This window comes from Microcebus murinus, chromosome 24 (assembly GCF_040939455.1).
Source record: "Microcebus murinus isolate Inina chromosome 24, M.murinus_Inina_mat1.0, whole genome shotgun sequence".
NCBI lineage: Eukaryota > Metazoa > Chordata > Mammalia > Primates > Cheirogaleidae > Microcebus > Microcebus murinus.
Window position 1 is genome coordinate 16,613,393 of NC_134127.1, and position 22,669 is coordinate 16,636,061.

The 22,669-nt window shown below is 42.7% G+C and overlaps 1 long non-coding RNA gene across 1 annotated transcript in view; it reads left to right on the forward strand.

Annotated features, from left to right (window-relative positions):
* The first annotated feature begins 454 nt into the window (after positions 1 to 454).
* The window catches only part of LOC109729803 (uncharacterized), a 31,325-nt gene continuing 9,110 nt past the window's right edge, over positions 455 to 22,669 (forward strand). The window contains exon 1 of the long non-coding RNA XR_002222225.2: positions 455 to 539. This is a non-coding gene — a long non-coding RNA (uncharacterized LOC109729803). The remainder of the gene's footprint in view (positions 540 to 22,669) is intronic.

The following is a 22,669-nucleotide window of genomic DNA, read 5'->3' on the forward strand; positions in this document are numbered from 1 at the left end:
CCATGTTTATAAGAACATATGTTAGCAACTTCTATGTTACTGATTATGTTTCTTTAACTTCATAAACAGCTGACTCCCAATCTCTGCTACCACTCATACATCAAAAGCATCTGATAGGAACACATTGAACTATTGGTAGTTCAAGAAGGTGAACCCAATGAGATTGATGTGAATCTCATCACATCCCTGTGAAAATAGGATGCCTGCTCCAGGTGGTAATTTTAGCCAATAGAATTTCAGTGTATAAATGGCTGGGCTCTGACGTCATAGTAGAAGTCTCGTTTCCAGGCAACGTAGGCTGGGCTCTGACGTCATAGTAGAAGACTCGTTTCCAGGCAACGTAGGCTGGGCTCTGACGTCATAGTAGAAGACTCGTTTCCAGGCAACGTAGGCTGGGCTCTGACGTCATAGTAGAAGACTTGTTTCCAGGCAACGTAGGATTTCAACCGCTTCACAGCACGGGCAGTGCGGAGCACCCGGAGCCTGGCTGAGGGGGATGGTCACTCCTAAGGGGTGGCTCTGAAGGGGATTAAACACAGGTAAGGGGTTAGACTAGCAAGTCATCGCTACAAGTGACTACATGACTACGAGTCATCACTTGCCCTAGTTAGACTAGCCAACGCTGACAGCTGCTCTCAGTGCCGGGATTCTAGGGTTCCAAGGACAGCGACAGAGATGCCCTGAGCCCCCAGACTGGGTGTACGTGGCTGGCTTCCGGCTTCTCCAGCCTGGGCCTCCCCCTCATTCCTCTCAGGAGTTCCCTGGAGTGAAGTCAAAGTCAGGTGCAGCGTTGGACACCCCTCGACTCTTTGCCGGGGCTTCTAGGGGGCCCGAAATAGGAACAGAATAGGATTTATTTCTGAGCTTCTATGGGTACGTCTCACTGGATTACCGAGGGTTGGAGAGGTCTGGGAAGAGGCTCGTGGGAGAAGGAAATGGGGACCGAGCGGTAGGAGCATTTGGGGGGATTCTGAAATGGAAAGAGCTGGGTCTTACGCAGTGGGAAACCAAACGCGTGCAGGTTAGAGCCAGAGGGGTTCATTGCCACCCTTGTCATCACTGTGAATTCTGACATCACTGAGCGATTGCTGTATGCCAGGCCCTGTGCTAACCCTTCTCAGCCTGACTTCCGCTCTCCTTAGGATCACCCTAAGTAACGTGGGACCCCTGCCCGAGGTCACACAGGAAGTAGGGGAGCAGGGACTCCAAGCAGGTGTGTCTAAGCCTCGAGCTGATGCTCCTACCTGGCTGGGGCTCCACCAGGTGGGCCCTTCCCTCAGCCCCAGGCTACAAGCCATCACTCGCCCTGTGGCTCTTGAGTACAGCCTCTTCTCACGACACATACTGCTCCTCCCAGAGTGGGGACTGTCATCTCAGTTGCCTCTGTATCCCCACCAATGAGAAAAGTCCAGGAAGTGTCCAGTGACCCCGGGGACTGACATCAACAGAGAGGGGGAGAATCAGTAAGAATCTAGGATAGTGTAGACTCTAGAAGGGGGAAGCAAGTCTGCTACAAAAATGAGCAAGCAAATAAATTAAATGATTTGAAAACATAGACTCTTACAGATTGAGACAGACTAAAAGAAAAAAAAAGAAATCCCTTCACCAAAGAAGGGATTCTAGGGCTCCGCAGAACCCTGTATATTTCTTTTTGTTGTTGTTGTTAGATTTTAAATTGTAAATTGACAAATTATAGTTGTATAGATTAATGGAATACGAAGCGATGTTATGATTTATGCGTGCAATGAAGAATCATTAGATCAAGTTAATTAGCATATGCATCCATTCTCAGACAGCTACTATGCACGATCATATTCATAGTTGCATCTGCTTATTTAATGCCATCCTCATTAGCAGCAAATTTCTAAATCCGTTTCAAATTGGTATTAGAATTACATAGTTCTGAAAGATGGATTAATAATAAGGCTAATTTTAAATCTGCCCGGCTGCTCGAGATTCCCTGGTATCCTGCTAGGATGGAGCTCGTGCTCTAACCACGATCTCTGGGTGCCACAGCACCTCTGTCTCACGTGCTTCCAGGGCCATGGTCCTTTTGTTTTTGACGACTTTCCAAGAACACTCTTGAAAAGGCTAGATGTCCTCACATCTGTTAGAATGGCTAGTAGCAAAAAAAACAAAAAACAAAAAAACAAAAACAACAACAAAAAAAAAAACACCCAAAAAACACAAACCCCAAAAGATTGGCTAGGCATCTATAACCCTAGCACTTTGGGAGCCTGAGGCAGGAAGATCGCTTGAGGCCAGGAATTCAAGAACAGCCTGGACAACATAGCAAGACCCCATCTCTACACACAAAAAATTTTTAATTAGCATCTCACTGTTAAAATAACAGGCAAAAGACTGCAAACTCTATAAGTTATCAGCTACTAAGAAGCCTAAAAATAAAATTTCATCTCACCTTTCTACCCAAAGTTTCAGATGTTTTAGGAAGAAGCCCAGAGCATCAAGGGGCCCCCAGTGGGTCTATAAGCTATCACATTGTCATTCATTCACATCTTGTAGAGAAGAGCCCCCTAGGAGGTGAATTCGAGATGTCACTGGAAAACAACCCAAACTCTGTAAAATAATTTAAAGAGCTTTTTTCCAAACCAAGTATGTGTGACCGTGGCCTGGAGAGCCACCCAAGAAGCCTCGAGCAAGTGCTCTTGCCATGGTTGGGTGACAGTTTGGTTTTCTGCATTGTAGGAGACAGGAATTACAGGAATTACACATAAAGTCATATACGTGGAAGGTGCACACTGGTTTGGCCTGAAAAGGCAGGACATCTTGAAGCAGAGAATTACAGGTTACAGGTGGATTTAAAGATTCTTTGATTTGTAATTGGTTAAAGAAATGAAGCTTTGTCTAAAGGCTTGGAATGTTTTAAGTTAAGGAAGTCTGCTAATCAGAGATAAGCCACCAGACATATACCGGACATACACCCAGGCTCAAGTGATCTGGTAAGTAACTGATGAGCTGCAGGTGTGGTTTAACCTTTGTCTTCTATGGCCTTAGGCTTGTTAATGATTTTGTATCATATTGTTACCAAAAAAAAAAATCACTCCCAAAAAGACAGGGCATGTTTGATCTCCCTTCTTATGGCTGGCAACTCAGCTTTAAGATTTTTTTTTTCTGGGGGGGGTGGGGTCCACTTGGCCAAGAGGGGGTCCATTCAGTCATCTTGGGGGGCTTAAGATTTTATTTTAGTTCATACAAGATTTTAAAACCTTGAGAGGGGTGCAGACCACTTTGAAACTCAAAGAGGAGGTGCTGAACAACACCCTTGCTTGTACAATCAGACATCTTTGCTGTCTGTTTTCCTTTTAAGATTGGCTGACAAAGTGTCCACTCCCAGGACTCAGGCCCGGCATCAGGCCTCCAGAGTGTCCCTGGGGTGCTCTCCAGAAATGCTCTGCATCCCAAGAAGTGGGGGAAAAGGGAGAGGAAGGGCCTGTTCACCCCCAGTACCACATTTCTACTTCCCATCAAAAGCCAAAAGAAGGGAAAATGCAAGCTCAGAGACCACGAGTCATTGTGAATTCCCAGGAGAAGACGAAAATCTGAGTGAGCAACGCAGTTTAATTAGCCCTATTTTTTAAAATATACTCTGATGAAGTTTACTGACATTCTGGGAGTAGCAGTTTAAACTCCTTCTAATTACAGAGCAGAGAAACAGTAATGATGTTGATGAGAGTTGCCTACACAGGCGGTTCAGAAGGGATTCCTCCAGGGCTCAGAGATGCAGAGCAAGCAGGACCCGTCCAGGCCCTGGAGGAAGGGCTGAGTTATGAGGTCTGACGTCTGCAGGGCAGAACGGTGGCCCGGTCACGAGGAAGGCAGGGCCAGAGATGGGGCCACACTGCTGGAATATGGATAAGAAAGCAGGACTGGGAGTGAGATCCAAGTGCTGGGTTACAGGATTGGAGGGGATTCAGAGATTGCAAAATCTGAAACAAGGTGTGGGTGATCGAACCCATTGGATGGATTTAAGGGGAGCCATGCAAGTGTTCAGGCCCCACATGGCTAATGCCTTGATTAATGGGTGGCAGTCAGGATAGGAAAGAATGAATCTGAGACAGAGTCCGATAGTAGAGTCGTCAGGACTTGGTACATGGTATAAGGAGTGAAAGACAAAGAAAATGAGATGACAGATTACTCAGTGATAAAAAAGGATAAATCCAGTACAACAACATGGATGAATCTCTGATGCATTATATTAACCGAACGATCCCAGACCCAAAAGGCTCTGTAGCGTATGATGCTATTTATATACCATTTATGTTATATAATCCTATTTATGTAACAACGTTCTGAAAAAGGTGAAACTGTAGGCACAGAGAACAGATCTGTGGTTTGCAGGGGCAGGGGCTTGGGACACAGTTTGACTGTTAATACAAAGGGCATGAGGGAGGTTTCTTTTGGGGGGGGGATGGTGGAACAGTTCTATACCCTGAATATTGAAATGTTTACATGACTACAAGCTTTTATTAGAACTCACAGAGCTACCCACTGAAGAGGTGAATTGTGTTATATGTAAATTATAGGACCCCATCCACCACTCTGCCCTGTGGATGTCAACCCTCATAACTTGATTCATTCGCCAGGGCCTAGGTGGGTCCCACTAGTGCTCTACAGCTCTGAGCCCTGGAGGAAAAGTGTCCAAATGGCTGTGCAGTAAATGTGACCTAAATGAATTTCTGTCTTGGGCAACTGGGTAGGAAATGGTGCCATCCATTGATACAGAGGACACCAGAGGAAGAACAGGTTTTAGCCACGGATGGGTGGGCAGAAGAGGATTTGTTGGACATGTTGAATCCGAACACCCAAGAGATGGGGTCCAATCACCAGCTGGACACACGAGTAGGGAGCAGGAGCCAGGACATAGAGTGGCAGACACCAGATCCTGGGGGAAAGTAAAGCTATAGGGCAAAGAGTTGGTGCCAGGAAGAGGGCTGGTGCTTGGGTGGATTACTCGGCTAGCTGAGATGTGATTTTTTAGGTATCTTCCCTTCCAATTCCTTCCCTGAAATACCTCCATCCAATGCCTCTGCATATCCTTAAAATAATTTAATTTTAATTTGAACATTGGCATCTTTAAATGCACATTTAAGCAAATACTCTTGGGGCGTGGGGAGCTTAATGTACTGATTGCTTGATGTAAATTGTGGAGGGCAGGTGCTCTTATGAACGCTGGGTTAGAATTTAGGCAGGTGCTGGGTATGTATCCAAGGGACAGAAATCGGCCTATGAAAGGGATACCTGCACTCCCATGTTTATTGCAGCACTCTTCCTGGTCACCTCTCGGAGTCTCATGGTCTGAGGACTGTCATTAAGTTTCCTATTGAATACAGGAAGCAAAATTCCTTGCCCTGTGGTCATACAAACCATGACATCAATGCAGTCTTCAGACACTGGCCAACAAGGCAAAGCGTCCATGGAATGAATGAATCAGAGGGACTGCTGGGTCTCCTGCCTCAGGACCCCTCGGGGGAGAGCAAGCATTAGGGACTGACGCCGATCCATAAATACGAGCTGGGACCGTGCCTCCTACAGAAAGTACAGGTGCTCTGAACATGTCAGAAAAGGCATCCCGTGGGGCTGACATTTGAACACACATCTGTAGGATGAGCAGCTTGGGAAGAGAGGAGCCTCTGAGAAGGGCACAGAGTGAGCAAGACCTAGAGGTGGAGAGGTTGTTCAGAGAACGGAAGGTTCTGGAAGTACATGAGAACACTGTGAGACGTGACTCATGACAGGTGACCCGGGGGAGCCTGGTGGGCCGAGTCAGGAGTTCTGGTCTTTACTCCAAGTGCAGCAGGAAGCCTTAGAAGGAGAACCACCATATATGTTGGAACCATATGAAATTGCCATTTTTATTTGTCAAGAATGGCCAACGGTGGCAGCTTGACAGGTTGAGCGTCCCCAAATCCCAAAATCCAAAATGCTCCAAACTTCAAAATATTTTTAGTGCCAACATGACACTCAAAGGGAATGTACCTTGGAGCATTTTGGATTTTTCTGGATTGTGGGCACTCAAATATTCCCAAATCTGAAAAAATGCAAAACACTTCTGGTCCCCAGCATTTCAGATAGGGGATTTGCAACCTGTATCTCCACAGCAGGCTTCAGCCTAAGCCTTCCGAGTCTGACCATTTGTTACGGGGCTTTTAATTCCAAGGTGATGTTCTCACTTCCTGTCACGGGCAAACCCCGCTGGAGCGCGACAGAGTGGGAGGTGAGGGCCGCGGAGGCCAGATCGGCTCAGCGTCCTGCTCTCTGGAGCAACGGTGTCACTGTCACCTTGCTCACCTTTCTTCACAGCCTGCGGTGCCCCATGCAGAGGTGTGGGCTCAGCAGGGAAGGTGCCACCTCACACAGCTGCCCTCTGTCCCCGGGGCCCGGGGGACACTCTTCCTGCCTGGAGTTGATGAGTTCACAGCTGACTCCTGAGATGGGCCAAGGTATGGGCTACAGGGACACAACGCTCCCCGCCCCACCCTGCCCACGCCCGGCGATTGGGGCCCACTTGTCCTCAGCGTGTAGTTGCCCCTGTGTATGTGAGACCAGAATCCAGGTCACCACGCAACTGGACATCACTGCACTGACACTTTTCATTTGCACGCTGGCAGCCCACGCAGGACTGTTAAAGTAGCAGGAAGATCACATACACCAAATGCAAACATCGGGGCGCGACCAGATACTGATGCGATTCACGGCTGAGAGGGAAAACCAGCGTTTCCCAAAGCATCCTTTACTGGGAGCCTTTTAGAGACACAAGAGGTGACATCTCACAGCGCACTCAGGCTTGAGGGAAATGGAGAGAGTTCGGTCCCCCCCGTGTAAGTGAGACCCCCAAGGAGATGGTAGGGGTTTTCATCTTAGGCTAACTCCTACGTCCCAGGGCCCTTTACGATCCTTGGTCACATGTTGAAGGAGGCAGTTTTAAACCAACTGGGGCAAAGGGACTTGGGGGGGGGGCTTGGTTGACCTTGACTCATGCTCTGTGCCCACCTTGAAGTCACACCCCGCACTGATCATTTCCCTGGAAATGGTGCCCGACGCTGCCACACTTTAACAAGAGGTTTTACAGGAAATCAGGAAATCACACACCATCCGGCAAAACCCCATACACATTTTCCTCCATCTCTCTCCACTTCCCAGAGACCCTTTCCACCAAAACCCATCTCCTCTCTTCCTCTCCCCTCTGCCCCCAGCTGTCACGTCAAACTCAGCAAAGCAAAAGCCAGGCGCTTGGCTCTTCCATCCCCTTTCTGGAAGCCACTTGGGGAGGAATTGACAAGAGACGGGGGTGGCGTGGGGTGGGGGAGATTGGATTTATCAAGTATTCACTCAACAGAATTGGCCTCTTCTTAGAGGAGAACATTTGAATTCCCCCCCTATTATATTATTAATATGAGCCCCAAGAAGACATAACCAGGGAGACAAACCCCCTATGCCTGTGCAGAACAAAAATTACAGCATGCAAACAGAATCGAATCGCTGTGATTGTGGGGATTATTCAAGGTCCTGGGTGACTTTGAGAATGCATTCTTCAATGACAGAGGAAAATGAAGCTATCGGGAAAGATTTCATGTGCCACAGACTGTTAAATTTTAATATGTTTGGTGCAAGGAAAATTGAAATTTCTAAAGAGAAAAAGCCAAAGGACAAATGGAAGAGAAATGAAACCAGTGTACTGGCAGTGGCGGGAGTGGGGCTTAGGGGGTGTCACGAGGCCCTGGCACCAGGCCCTATTGTTTGGGAGGAACTCGCTCAGGGAGATAGATAGACCTCAATCTCTGCGGGCCCGACTGCAGGGCTTAGGCCTTCCACAAATGACAAAAAGTGTGGCAAGTAAGAGCTAAGCCAGTTAGCTTTCCATTACCCAGTCACCTGTTTACAAACTGTATTTATTCCTCACGTAACATTTAACTCCACCACGGTTAAGGGATTTGCTCAAGTTTGCAGGGATACTTACAAAGTGGTGATTGGACCTAGGGAGACCACAGGTCTAGATCTTAGTAGTTTAAAACAATAATTTAGTTAATGATTCTTTTTTTATTGCAATATTTACAAAATTTAATACAAAAAATCTATGACAGACAAAATATCAAAACTTAAATAAAGACAGGATCTTTACTTAAGATCATTGCTGACCTCACCCTAACCCTGGCCCTCTCGTTTTTCTTTTTTACTCTGTCTAACTCCAGACTAAAGTCTTTTTCTTTTTAATTTTTTGCAGAGTTTTTTTAATTTCAGCATATTATGGGGGAACAAATGTTAATGTTACATATATTGCCCATGCTCTCCCTCCCCCTTGAGTCAGAGCTTCAAGTGTGACGATCCCCCAAATGTTGCACATCTCACTCATTGTGTTTGTATATACCCATCCCCTCCTCTCCCCTCCCACCTGCCTGCCACCCGATAAATGTTATTCCTATATGTCCACTGAGGTGTTGATCCATTAATACCAATTTGCTGGTGAGTACATGTGGTGCTTGTTTTTCCATTCTTGAGATACTTCACTTAGTAGAATGGGTTCCAGCTCTATCCAGGAAAATACAAGATGTGCTATATCACTATTGTTTCTTAGAGCTGAATAGTACTCCATGGTATACATATACCACATTTTATTAATCCACTCATGTATTGATGGGCACTTGGGTTGTTTCCACATCTTTGCAATTGTGAATTGTGCTGCTATAAACATTCGAGTGCAGGTGTCTTTTTTGTAGAGTGTCATTTGATCTTTTGGGAAGATGCCCAGTAGTGGAATTGCTGGATCAAATGGTAGATCTCTTGTATCGAAAATTTAGCTAATAATTCTATGGACCATAACTTTAAGTTAGGCTCTTCCAGGGTTGGCTGGTCTGGGATGACCTCAGCTGGAAGGATTTGTTTGTTCTCTACACCAGGGGTCCCCAACCTATGGTGAGTTGTATGATTATTTCATTATATATTACAATGTAATAATAATAGAAATACAGTGCACAGTAAATGTAATGTGCTTGAGTTACCCCCAAACCATCCCCTCCCTCCCCCAGTCTGGGGAAAAATTATCTTCACATGAAAACGGTCCTTGGTGCCAAAAAGGTTGGGGACCACTGTTCTACATGATCTCTCAGCCACCAGCAGGCACGGTCACATGGCAGCTGGGCAAAGTTCCAAGAGAAACAACAAAAACATGCAAGGTATGTTGAAGCCTTGGCTTGGAACTGGTCCACCACTTCCACTGGGTTTTATTGGCCAAAAGGCAGTCTTAACATGAGTCCAGATTCAAGGAGAAGGAAAAACATCCCACTTTTTGATGCAGAAGCTGAAAAGTCACATTGCAAAGGATGTCGGTCCACGGAGGAGGAAGCTAATTTTTATAATGTTCCCATTGTATGATTTACATATGGAAATTTGATCACTGTTGAGGAGGGAAGGGAATGCTCTTAAGAACTACATCAAGACGACAGATACAAAGTAGGACCGTCCCAGGTATCGGGGTGTTAGGAAACGGATAGCCTGACTCCCATTTCACTTCCCCCCATTGCATTATGAGGCCACTTACATGACGCTGGAAAGAAACCACAGGAGCTTGCAGAAGACAGACCTCAAATCTGAGTCCACACCAAAGATCAGCATGAATGATATTCCTGGTATCCAGGTAAATACTCATAAATAATTTCCTTCCCCACTTCTCTCTCTAACCCAAGTGTCTTCTTTTAAACTCTTACCTGAGGCCTTTGCACATCTCAGCAGTCATCAAAGTCTCATTGTCAACAAAGACAGGTGATGCTCTAAGTTTGGTGCTAGCTGTTCAGAATGTGTGTGTCTGTGTGTTTTCTGTGAACATACATTTTATAAATATATAAGTGAGATGGAAATTATTTCTAGAGCTCCCAACTGAAGCTTTTCATCTGGGCATGCACGGATAGAGTTCACCTCTGTGACATTACACCTTGTCATAGATTTCTGTTGACCTGAGCCATAGGGAATCTGGCCTCCTTTCCTGATCCTGCCAAGCCTTCCAAAAGCTTATTTCAAAAACTTATTTTATGGCATGGTTTATAAAAAGCTCTATTTTTCCTTCAAATAAGATAGTATTTTTGAATCAGAGAATTTCTCCATCAACTTTAGAAACTTTTGTATTATGGTTTGGAGTCATAAAGTTGGGGCGTTTGGAACAACTTATTTGGGAACCTAGAAATCCTAAGGTTCGTGCGGTGGCTTTTTAATAACACATCGACAGGCAGGACTGTGGGTGTTTTCTCTATTCTTGGGGAGACCATTCAGCTGAGTGTAGCTGATTTATCTAGTGTCACCACTTCCATTGTAACATTCCCAGATCAAATCTCTAGATCGCACTCTAGATTTCCCCCTTGATAAGTCTAGAGTGCTGTGCTTGGCTTTGCAACCCCACCCTGACACCCTTGGTGCTGTCATCCTGGATTCTGACACCTGGTGTACTCTTCACTATCTTCCTCCATCGGAGGAGGGATGAGATGTGTTTCTCAGGAAGTGCATGTGCAGAGTTTTAAGTAGGCAAATCCACCTGATGGGCTGCTGGACTACGTCTCAGACCCACAAGGACAAGGTTGGACACAGCGTAAGGCTTCATTCTAAAGGGATTCCATAGTGTTTTCCATAATGGCTGTACCAATTGACATTCCTCCTAACAATTAAGTGTTTCCTTTTCTCCGTATCATCGTTGTCAACACTTATCTTTTGACTTTTTGATATAGTACCCATTCTAACAGGAGTGAGGTGATGTCTTACTGTGGTTTTGATTTGTATTTTCCTGATGATTAGTAATGTTGAGTACCTTTTCATATATACATTGGCCATTTTTATGTCTTCTTTGGAGAAATGTCTGTTCAAGTCTTTTGCCCATTTTTTAATTGGGTTATTTGCTATTGAGTAGTGTTAGTCCCTTATATAATTTGGATATTAACTCCTTATCAAATATATGGATTGCAAATATTTTCTTCCATTCTATGGGTTGTCTTTTCATTTTGTTGATTGTTTCCTTTACTGTGCATACATTTTTAGTTTGAAGTAGTCCTACTTGTGTGATATTTCCTTGGTTGCTGTGCTTTTGGTGTTGTAGCCAAAAAAATCATTGCCACGACCAATGTCATGGTGCTTTCCCCTAGGTTTTCTTATGGGAGTTTTACAGTTTCTGTTCTTATGTTGAAATCTTTAATCTATTTTGTGTTGATTTTTGTTTGTGATATAAGATAAGAATCCAATCTCAACTTTTTTCCATGAGAATATCTAATTTTCCCAGCATCATGTAGTGAAGAGATTATCCTTTTTCCACTATGTGTGCTTGGTGCCTTTGTTGAAGATTAACCATGTATATGTGGATTCATTTCTGGCCTTTCAGTTCTGTTCCAATGGTTTATATATCTGTTTTTATGCCAGTATCATACTGTTTTGATTACTATAGCTTTGTAATATAATTTGAAATCAAACATGTGATGCCTCTAGATTTGTTCTTATTCAAAATTGCTTTAGTTGTTTGGGGCCTTTCTGGAATTTTAACAGGGATTGCACTGAATGTGTAGATGTCTTTGGGTATTGTGGGCATTTTGACCATATTGATTCTTCTGATCCGTGAACACAGGATATATTTCCATTTATTTGTTTTCTTCAATTCCTTCCATTAATGCTTTATAGTTTTGATCATACAGATATTTCAATTGGTTAAATTTATTCCTAAGTATTCTTTTTATGTTATTGTAAATGGGATAGTTTTCTTAGTCTTTTTTCAGGCTGTTTTTAGTGTACAGAAACACAACTGATTTTCTGTGTTGCTTTTGCATCCTACAACTTTACTGAGTGTATTATTTAATAATTCTAAAAATTTTGTGGTGGTCTTTAGGGTTTTCTATACATAAAATTATGTCATCTGCAAACAAAGACAGTTTAACTCCTTCCTTTCTTATTTGGATGTCTTTTATTTCTTTTTCTTGCCTAATTTTTCTGGCTAGAACTTTCATCGCTTTGTTAAATAGAAGTAATGACAGTGGCTTGTCTTTTTCCTGATCTTAGAGAAATTTTTCTAGAAAACCAAATGCTAATATTTGGAACAGTTTATCCTGAAGCTTGAGTGTCACAAAAATGTGTTTGTAGGGCCTCAGGAGAAAGGTAGCAGCAATTTCATTGGGTCCAACTCAGAAAATGAAAGAAGAGTTTGAAAACATCATTTGGAGACTTGTAGCTGGGAAAGAATTCAGGATTAAGTCCAAAAAGTATAATTTCTAGAGTTAGTAGAAAACTGTTTAAGAGAAGAATTAAAGTAAAATAATAATTGTCTGTGGATGTCAAAAAGTCTTAGAATAGTCATGGTTAAAGAGACACTTGACAAAGAAATTTGGTTATTTTTGTGACATATAACAATTTTAACATAATAACCATAATTATTATTGATAACATATATCAAAGCATCAGAATTTCAGGAATCTCATATAATTTTGGAACACATGTTAATAACATGTTTATATAAATATAACCCCCAAAAGTTAAACACCATTTTATATTTGACAATGCTTACAGTATGGTTTTAACCTACCAAATAAGCCTTATATGTCTCCCTCAGACTTTCAGTGGCCCAAATATTTTAGAAATCTAGTGTGAGGTTAGAAATACTGAATTTAGAATTTTGATTTTTGAAAAGCCTGTCAAATATCAAAGGTTTAAAACATTTGTTGTCATAAAGTATTTATTATAATATAAATATATTTAGCTTTCTATATTATAGAAAAATAAGGTATCTAAGTATATAAACTTATGTTTAATCAATGTTTAATTATTTTAACTTACAAATACTCAGGCATTTTATGATTATCCTTTTTAATGTAACATAACATGACTTTAACATTTTAAATTACTGAAAACAATTTTGAAACTACACAGGTACCATCCATAGGCTCACAGTCAAATCCAGCCAAATGTTAAAAATACTGCAAAAGAGGCCGGGTGCTGTGGCTCACGCCTGTAATCCTAGCACTCTGGGAGGCCGAGGCGGGTGGATTGCTTGAGGTCAGGAGTTTGAAACCAGCCTGAGCAAGAGGGAGACTCCATCTCTACTATAAATAGAAAGAAGTTAATTGGCCAACTAATACATATATATATAGAAAAAATTAGCCAGGCATGGTGGCGCATGCCTGTAGTCCCAGCTACTCGGGAGGCTGAGGCAGGAGGATCGCTTGAGCCCAGGAGATTGAGGTTGCTGTGAGCTAGCCTGATGCCACGGCACTCACTCTAGCCTGGGCAACAAAGCAAGACTCTGTCTCAAAAAAAAAAAAAAAATAATAATACAGAAGAAGTACTTTTATGACCCTAAAATATCTAGTAGAGATGTTAATCCAACAAGTTCAGGTACAAATGTCTAAATTAAATTTTGAAGATATTTTCATTTTATTTTACCCATGATTTTTAAAACTCTTTATTCATTGAAGATTACTAAAGTCTCATGAACTTGAAGTGTTTGGGTTTATTAACTTAATTTATGACACATGCATACAAGGATCCTACTGCCTTGATCTTAAAACTCTAGTCTTGAGACTGGCAAAACTCATCAGTTCAAAAGGACAATTGGATTTAGGCCACACCATTGAGAATGGAACAAGCAAAATTTCTCTTGTCTCACGTAAGGCCTAAACCCTCATTGAGTCTTGGAGGAAACAGGGCATTAATTAGCATGTTAAAGCATACAGAAAATCTAAGCCCTTTCAAGAAAGAGTGTGGGTGCACTAGAGCAGTCGTCTCTAACTTTTTTGGAACCAGAGGCCGGTTTCATGGAAGATAATTTTCCACGGGACAGGCCAGGGCCGGGGCCGGGGCAGGGATGGGGGTGGTGGCAGGTAGAGCTCAGGCCATGACACCTGCGATCCATTGAGAACACCTGTAAATACAGAGGAAGCTTCGCTTGCTTGGCTGTCACTCATCTTCTGCTCTGGAACCCCCCAGTTCCTAAGTTTCATGGAAGACAATGTTTCCATGCACTGGGAATGGGGGCAGTGGGGCTCTGTGGCCCAGGTGTTGGGGACCACAGTGCTAGAGGAAGACAAAAATGGATGCCAAGACAACATAAAATCACAGCAATTCACTGTAGGCCTTTATAAAGGAGCCCAGTTTCATTTAGATAGGTAGTATTTATTGAATCTCAAGCCCCCCCCCCCACCAAAAATAAGAGAAATGCCTATGGGACCAAGCTATGCATTATCTTTATAATATACTTCTAACAAAGGTTTTTTTAAAGCGCTTAAACCACACCCTTTCTTAACTAAGGCCCAAAGAAAGGATAAGCCTCTTGTGGTGCATGCACTGCCCCCAACACGGCCATTTCTGCCTAGCTGTGACACACACACCGAGGTCAAAACTTTCTCACAAAGTAAATTTTGGTATCCCCCAAAGCCAAAGAGATCAAGTAACACAGCACAAAAGAGAGTAGTTTTACATCTAAGAGGAATTTCCTTATGACCTTTTAGACTCATAAGGAAAACAGAAGACCCCCAAAGAGGGATGAGAGTTCTCTTTTTCCCCAAAGTTTCTCAAGGCGTCTGAGCCGTTATCAGCAATAGATCTTAGCTGGGACCAACAGTTGACATTTTTGCTTTTGAACTTTTCACTGAAGATTCTCCTGTAAATGAAACCAGTGAGCTTTAACTCAGGTTATGACTTAACCAAGGAAGGAAGCAAGAGATGCCTCCCAAAAGGTAGAAAACAATTTTTATAAGATCCAGAAAAGCCACAAAAACAGCTCAAAGAAAGGAAAGTCCCACTCACCATAAACCACGTATAACCCACATTTCTGTCTGGCCTAACTTTTTTAGGGTCTCAATTTCTCAGCTGACCATTGACTTAAAAAAGTCCAAAAGTCTTAGCATGCCTCTCATAGGCAGGAGAAAACAGGAAATTAAAGGTTGTCCATGGAATAAATGACAAGGTTATATAAAATCTAACCAGACTTATTCCCTGATGGGGAACCGAACCCAGGCTATTGGGGGTTTGGGGGAAGCGCAGAATTTTAAGAATTTGGCTACAAGGTAAATTGGCCTCTGCCGTCATTCCCACAGGGGCAACCGACAAAGGAGTTTTATCTTTTAGGTCAGATTTTGCTCTTTAATTTTGTCAAGAGAGTTTTTAAGGCTAGCCATAACACAATTATGTGTCTGTCTTTTAATTTAATTCCCTTAGTAATACACAAAGGCAACTGTTGAGAGTAAGAGCTCTCTGAAGTCCATTTTTTTCAATTTAAAGGATCCATCTTTTGGCCATTACTTTTCAATGATGTACTTATTGTAAAGCAACTTAATCTAATGGTAATCTGCCTCCCCAAGAATTTTGGAGACAGGGTTTTTTTTTTTTTTTTTTGAGACAGAGTCTCGCTTTGTTGTCCAGGCTAGAGTGAGTGCCGTGGCGTCAGCCTAGCTCACAGCAACCTCAAACTCCTGGGCTCCAGTGATCCTTCTGCCTCAGCCTCCCGGGTAGCTGGGACTACAGGCATGCGCCACCATGCCCGGCTAATTTTTTTTTATATACATATCAGTTGGCCAATTAATTTCTTTGTATTTATAGTAGAGACGGGGTCTCGCTCTTGCTCAGGCTGGTTTTGAACTCCTGACCTCGAGCAATCCGCCCGCCTCGGCCTCCCAGAGAGCTAGGATTACAGGCGTGAGCCACCGCGCCCGGCCTGGAGACAGGGTTTTTAAGGATAGTTTGGCAGGCACGGGATTAGGCAATTTAGGTTTGTTAACTGGGGCAAAATTTATAGGGGTGTGTTGCTCTAGTCCAGGCGTCCTCAAACTACGGCCCACAGGCCACATGCGGGTGTTTTTGCCTGTTTGTTTTTTTACTTCAAAATAAGATATGTGCAGTATGCATAGGAATTTGTTCATAGTTTTTTTAAACCATAGTCCGGCCCTCCAATGGTCTGAGGGACAGAGAACTGGCCCCATTTAAAAAGTTTTGAGGACCCCTGCTCTAGTCCCCAGGGTCACAATTCCAGTTGAGTTGGTTTCTCGGTATGGGCTGCTGGTCTGGGGGTACCAGTAGGTCCACTGGAATGCAGGGCCTAGAAGATACCTTAAAAACTACCTTTAGGTTTTGAAAAGGTGGTGGTATTTACAGAGAAAGTTAAGAATCTTTATGGACGCCAGCTATGTGGCCCCTGGCCCCAGAGTGGCAATTACAGAGAAGCAAACAGGGGGACAATTATCTCTATCTGTAGCTAGGTCTTTACCATAGTCCTTGCCTTGTTACCCTGTTATTGAACGGTGGTTTCATTATCATCTTCTATACTCCAACAAAATGGCAACCACCTTCCTAAAGCAGAAACTACACTAATAATGGAGAGAAACACCCAAATAATAGGAGATTTTAATGTGCAGTTCTAAGTCCAAGACAGATCAAGGTAGTGGAAAATACTTAAAATTTAGAAAAAATAAAAAACCAAAAAAAAAACCTCACAATTAACAAGCTAGATTTAAATGTATGGATATGCATCACACTTTACACCCCGATACTAATAGAAAGAACATTCCTTCTCAGAAGTACATGGAGCATTGGTGGGAATTGTCCATACTGTGTTACCATGGGATTTCAATAATTCATGAAGTAGATATAACACAAACAGCCTTCTCTGATCACAGTGCTATCTAATAAGACATTAATAATGTAGGGGAGGAAAAAATAATTTTATCTCTACGCTTAATGGTTCTTAGTTGGAATGGACCCTCGTAACAAAAGAGAGATTAACAAGAGAAAAACAAACATACATTTATAGCATGTACACACAGGAGTTACCCAGGGAAATGAGTAAATCTCAAAGGTGTGGCTTTGAATTCAGGCTTAAATACCAGTCTGCTGAATAAAGAAAGGGTATAGGGAAGGCCCCTTATGAGGAAATGTCTGGGGAAAAGATTAGTAAACAAGGGTGAGGTGTGTTATGTGTTATGCAGATTAACCTTTTGCACTTGGATGTTGAGTGCAATTACTCTTTGTATCAATAATTTGAAATATAAAAAAAAATCCAAATATGTTTGTATGAAAAGAAACTCCAGTGTTTTATTCTACTGCCGCGCTTTGTAAAATCTGGGGTATTTAAAAAATTAAATCCCGAGTAGAATAAAGGAATTGAGAAAAAAGCAAGCGAGTGCAAAGGGTTAAAGTCCACACTTTTGTGATTTAGTCATCCTCCTCTTCTGTGAGGGAGACACTCTTAGAAATGGAGATTTCCTTTATAGATATAAATTTCCCCTACAAAAGGGTAACTTCTCTGTTTTTGGAGCTTCTCCAGTGTCTGCAGTACCTCAAAATAATCATTATGCTAAAGAGGCATATTTTGGTCTCTTCCAGTCATATTTTGGTGGCATGTTCTGGTCTCCTACAATAACAAACATTTAACAAGGCCCTTCAACTTGGAAATTAAAAATGTCTCTAACAAACAAGCTTGGGTTAAAACAGAAATGGAAACCTTAACTGCAAACTTTTTAAAAAATTATAATGAAAATACCATATATTACTACATTTCATAGTTAAAATGGAATTGACTCACCTATTAAGTTTTCAGAGGAAAATTAATAAATACTTATTAAATAATATTAAATACTTGAGAATAAAAGAAAAGGAATTAAATTCCCAATTCAAATAGATAAAGAAAAACCTAATAAAAAGAAAGAGAAATAAAGATTAAAGCAGGAATTAACAGAAAAATATCAAAATGCAAGTTCTTTGATAAAACCAAAGAAATATACGAACTAGTATCTCACCTAATTATGGAAAAAGCAAAAAAAAAAAAACCACAACAAACCCCACAAATACACAAAATAAGAAATGTTAAGAGGAAACGTGTGTGAGGGTAGAAAGGTGTGATGTCTTTCCTCACCCCTCATAAGGGTAACAGCCAACACTCCTGTAACCAAAGACAGGTTGGTAGGAGAAAAACATAAGAAATTTATTTAATCAAAGTTTTACGTGACACAGGAGGCTTCAGAAATAAAGACTCGGGGAAAACTATCCACTTTTATGCTTAGATATTGTTAGGCAGATAGGGATTTGGGGTCTTTTAGGAACAAAAGTTGTTACCGTAGCCTTGGTGCAACTGCCCCACCCTAATCCTCTCCAGAGCCATGGCCACACCCTGGGAAGGAGGGAACACCCTTGAATCCGCCAATCAACATGGCGCAAACACAGCTGCAAAAGAACGCAGAGGACTCTCTAGCCCGTGAGTCAAGCAGCACAGGTATCATAGAGTCTGGAAATTGACCTAGAACCCCGCACATGCGTAGTAATGCAACTCCCAGCTGTCCAATCAACGTGGTTCTATGGGAGGTCCCAATCCAGGCACTATAAAACAAGACACAACCATAACCAAGCTCCTTTCTTGCTCTTCCCTTTGTTCTCCCTTTGCTGCAACAATGGGTCTGGTCATCCTCTGTGGCCAGATAGAGTGAGTCACTTTCTGTAAGCCTATATCTTGCTCTTGCTCTATAATCAGGTCTTTCTCTTCTCGATAAACGCCATTGTTGTGCTTGCCTTACTTTGGTGTGTCTGGTCATTCTTCAACCATGAGCGCACCAAGAACCAACCTTTCAGACTGAAACCTGATGTATGATGGAAAATAACTGTGAGATGTGATTGGACAAAAGGGGCATGATCTAGCAGTTACAGATGGGGGTGGAGGGGAAGCCCAGCAAGGTTTGTCTGTTCAGATTCTTTTTGGCCTCTCTGGGTAGCATTTCTTCCTTCCTGTTGTAGAGCAGGACCCTTTCTGGAATGAGGGCCTTAAAGCTACTGGCAGACAAGGTAGGTCAGAGAATTTCTCTATGGCTAGCTCTTACATAGAAAGGCAAGGGAAGGTCAGTGTAATATTTGTACGGTTTTTGGCATGCTTTTGGGGAGAGGGGTTCTAGTTTCTATGATCTGCCTTGGGGAAGAATTCTGGTTTCTATGAATCAGTTTTGGGGGAGACAGAAGGGCGAGAAGTCAGAGATCTTGGTTCTGAGGCTGCTTCTGAGGCCTTTCGATATCTTCAGTTCAAAGTGCCCATCATGTCAAAGTGCCATACTTTGGGGTGTCATTTTCTGAGCCCCAACACTTTCAGAAGTGTAATTAACCCAAGGATATTGCCAAGTACCCCCTTTCTGGGTAAGAAAGGACAAATTCATGAGGAAATGCTACCCTAGGCGACCTCCTAGATAGGGCTGTTAGATAAAATACAGGATGTTCAGTTACATTTGAATTTCAGATAAACGATGACGTTTTTTTTGCATAAGTATGTTCCAAATATTGCATGGGATGTGCTTATACTAAAATGTATTTTTTGTTTATCTGAAATTCAAATGTAGTTTGGCATCCTGTGTTTTATCACAACCATACTCTTGGGAGACTGCCAGGCAAGAGTTCCCCGGATAAACTCTTCCAGGGCATGAATGCCTCTTGCAGATTGTAGCAGCGTGGTCAGAATTCTGTATACGGTGTGCTTAGGAAAGAATGAACCCTAAATAGTCAGGGGAGTTTGCCTATAAAGGAGGGACAGGTTCTCCTGAAATCGTGGGTAGGAAGGTGGACTGAGATATTCCATGTCTAGAGGGCCAGCCCAAGCCAGGTGTCTCAGGGTGGGCTGGGAGGGAGGTCTCCTTAAAGGGAAGAGAGGGCTAGGGCTTCTCCTTCACTTCTACACATAGGGAAGCCCTCAGGCCATCTTGGCAGCACTCTGTAGTTGACATCTCATTACACAGTGGTGATGGCCTGTCTCCCTTCTTCACAAGGACATCTAAGAGAGGTATGTGACAACATGCAGGACAACAATGGCAGGAAACTCCACTTGTCCCTTATGAGCATGAAGGGCTTCTCAAGCCAGGTGAGTTACTCTGTGCAGCAGATCTCAAACTCACTGGGCATCAGCATTACCTAGAGGACTTGATTACAAGTGCAGAGGGCTCTGCCCCGTCTCGAGTTTGTGGTGCAGTAGATCTGGGGTAGGCTGGAGAATCTGCATGCCTAACAAGCTTTCAGGAGATGCTGTTGCTTCAGGGACCACAGTTTGGGAACTTCTCTAAAGCAAAGCTTCTCAAACTGGAATGTGCACAGAAACAACCTGGTTAAAATGCAGAATCCATCTGACTCACTAGCTCTGGGAAGGGGTCTGAGATTCTGCTTTTCCCACAAGCTCCCAAGAGATGCGACAGGAAAGCACTGGGTTGCCAAGCTCCAGGGAGGTGGTTTTCAAGTCTGACTGTACATTAGAATCATCTGGGGAGTTTTAAAAACTCCCAGTGCCTAGGTATCTGTCTTCATGAACTAAGAAATTGAACAACAACAAAAATTAAAAAATTATTATTTTTTTAAAAAAAACTCCCAATGCCTTGGGCCACATTCCAGACCGATTTAATCAGAATTTCTTGAGTGGGGCCTGGGCATTTGGATTTTTATACCCACGGGGTTCCAATGTGGCATGGAAGGGGCTATTTTTATCCCAGGTTCTTCCTGGGTGACACACACAAACTCCTGTTCCTGTAAGAGAAGTCACTATTTCTTGAATATGAGGCTGACAAGAAAGTTAGTGGTCAGAGCTCTGACTTCTTCTGTCGTTCAAATGTTGGGCTGTTAGAATCCTGCAGAGTATCTGAAGTGAAGGAGCCTGGTGCAGGCTTTCCTTATCTGTAAAATGGGGGGAATAATGGTTTTGCATCACAGATTTATGCAAACAGACATAAATAGAGAATTCATACTGTTTAGCATGGTGCCAGGCAAGCAAGTGCTCAGTAAGTATCTTTAGTAACATCTTCCGTCGTCATTAACACAATCTGCCTGTCCACCCTGCTGCCTCCTTCGTTCCTCAGTGTCTCTGCCCCGTAGATGTCCAGGCATCTGGAACTCCTCCAATGGCAGACAACTTGTGTGTCGGGACAGTCTTGAGCGTTGGAAACTCTTTCCCTTGGGCTGCTGCCTTATTTCTTGTAGGTTCCCAATAACCAATTCTAGTTAAACGCCTTAGCTTGCTACTGGACAGCTCTCGTTGCCCTCCTACGTAAGACTCGTTTAACTATTTAAATCCAGTCTTCCTTAGTTCTGCCATGGGTTAACCATCTCCAGTTCATACATAGCCCAGATTCTTGTCATCGCATTGTTCACGTTTTTGGCCCTCCTGGCTGGCGCTTTTGCACACTCTCTGGTTTGTGTACATGCCAAGTCTCAAGCAATTTATCCAGGTTTAGTCTCAATAGTGTCAGGAGCACAGCAACTGTCCTGTGCTTATATTAACGTGGCCCGAGATGGCACGTGTTTTGGTGGCTGCGTCACTCTTGACTTCCATGGAGCTTGTGGTGGATTAAAGTTGCAGGCTTTCTCTCTCACATGCTTGCTATGCTGCGCAACGTAACATCTTATCTGGAGCTTGTATAACTGGGTTTTTTTAAGCTGAAGTGTAAAGGTATTATTACATTCTTGCATTTCATATTAATTTTGCCCCATTTTTCTGCCTGAAGAGAGTTTTTCTGAATTCTGATTCTGTCATTGAGTATAATCCTTCTGCCCCAGCTTTACGACATACCCGTTTTTCATAAACTTGCCTTCTGTAGTTTGTCAAGTTATTAATTAAAATGTTGAACAGATGGGGCCAAAAGGCAAGCTTTGGAGAAGGGCATAGAAATGCTCTTCTAAGTTAATCCGTGTCCTTTAATTACTGTTGTTCAAGTGGTTTCACACCCACCAACTGTACTAATTTCCAGATCATATTTCTCCATTTTGCCCAGACATAGTTCATTAAAGACCATGTCAAATTCCTGGCTGTGGCCCAGATATTTTGTCTCCTGCATTTTTTTTTTTTTTTTTTTTAATCTACGGGCTAGTCTTAAAAAATAGGGAATGAATGGAGTCTGAAATGGTTTCTTCTTGGGAACCCAGGCTGGCTTCCAGTAAGTGTTGCTTCCCTTCCAATTCACTCTAAAAATACCTCCAGAATTAACCTCAAGCCCACTGGTCTACAGCACACAGAACTATGCCAGTCTCTAATATTTCTTATTGCTTACAATTTATCCATTAAAATTGACAGTGATTGAGCAATTTCCTTGGTGAATCTCATGGTACTGTGGAATAGAATTAATCTAGAAATGAGATATTTAGAGTTGCTTATTGCTTCCTTTTGTCTTAATTTGCCCTGGGTTTTAGTTTCCTCTTATGAGTGTTCACATGATGTCTAAAGTCTCTCTGGCCTAATATGATAAATTGTGCGACACAGAGAATATGAGAAGAGACACAAAACTCCTACATCTGGAGGACAGGAAACTGGGCACAAAGGACTGATGTTTGAGTCTCGCAGTTCAAATGGTAGCTGTAGTGAGAGCCAAGGGGTGCAGAAGCATCTTGCTCCCCCGAACTCCAGAGAGCTTGTATTTCTTTGATTGAGATTTACACATCGTAGCAGTTTGGATCTCTGCCAGGCAGTACTTTCATTTGTGTTTAAGAGGCTGTAACCAGTGACCTCATCTGAAAAAGCCCAACCCCCCAACATAAGACATCCTCTGCAATATTCACAAGTGAAGGGATTAGCGTGGAATTTTATTTTTCATTTTCCAAGTCAACAGATCTTATTGTTAACATTGTTTGGTTACGAGAAGGCAAAAGATACACACTAGGCACAATGAAGCAGTGATCTGGAGATGAGCATCTG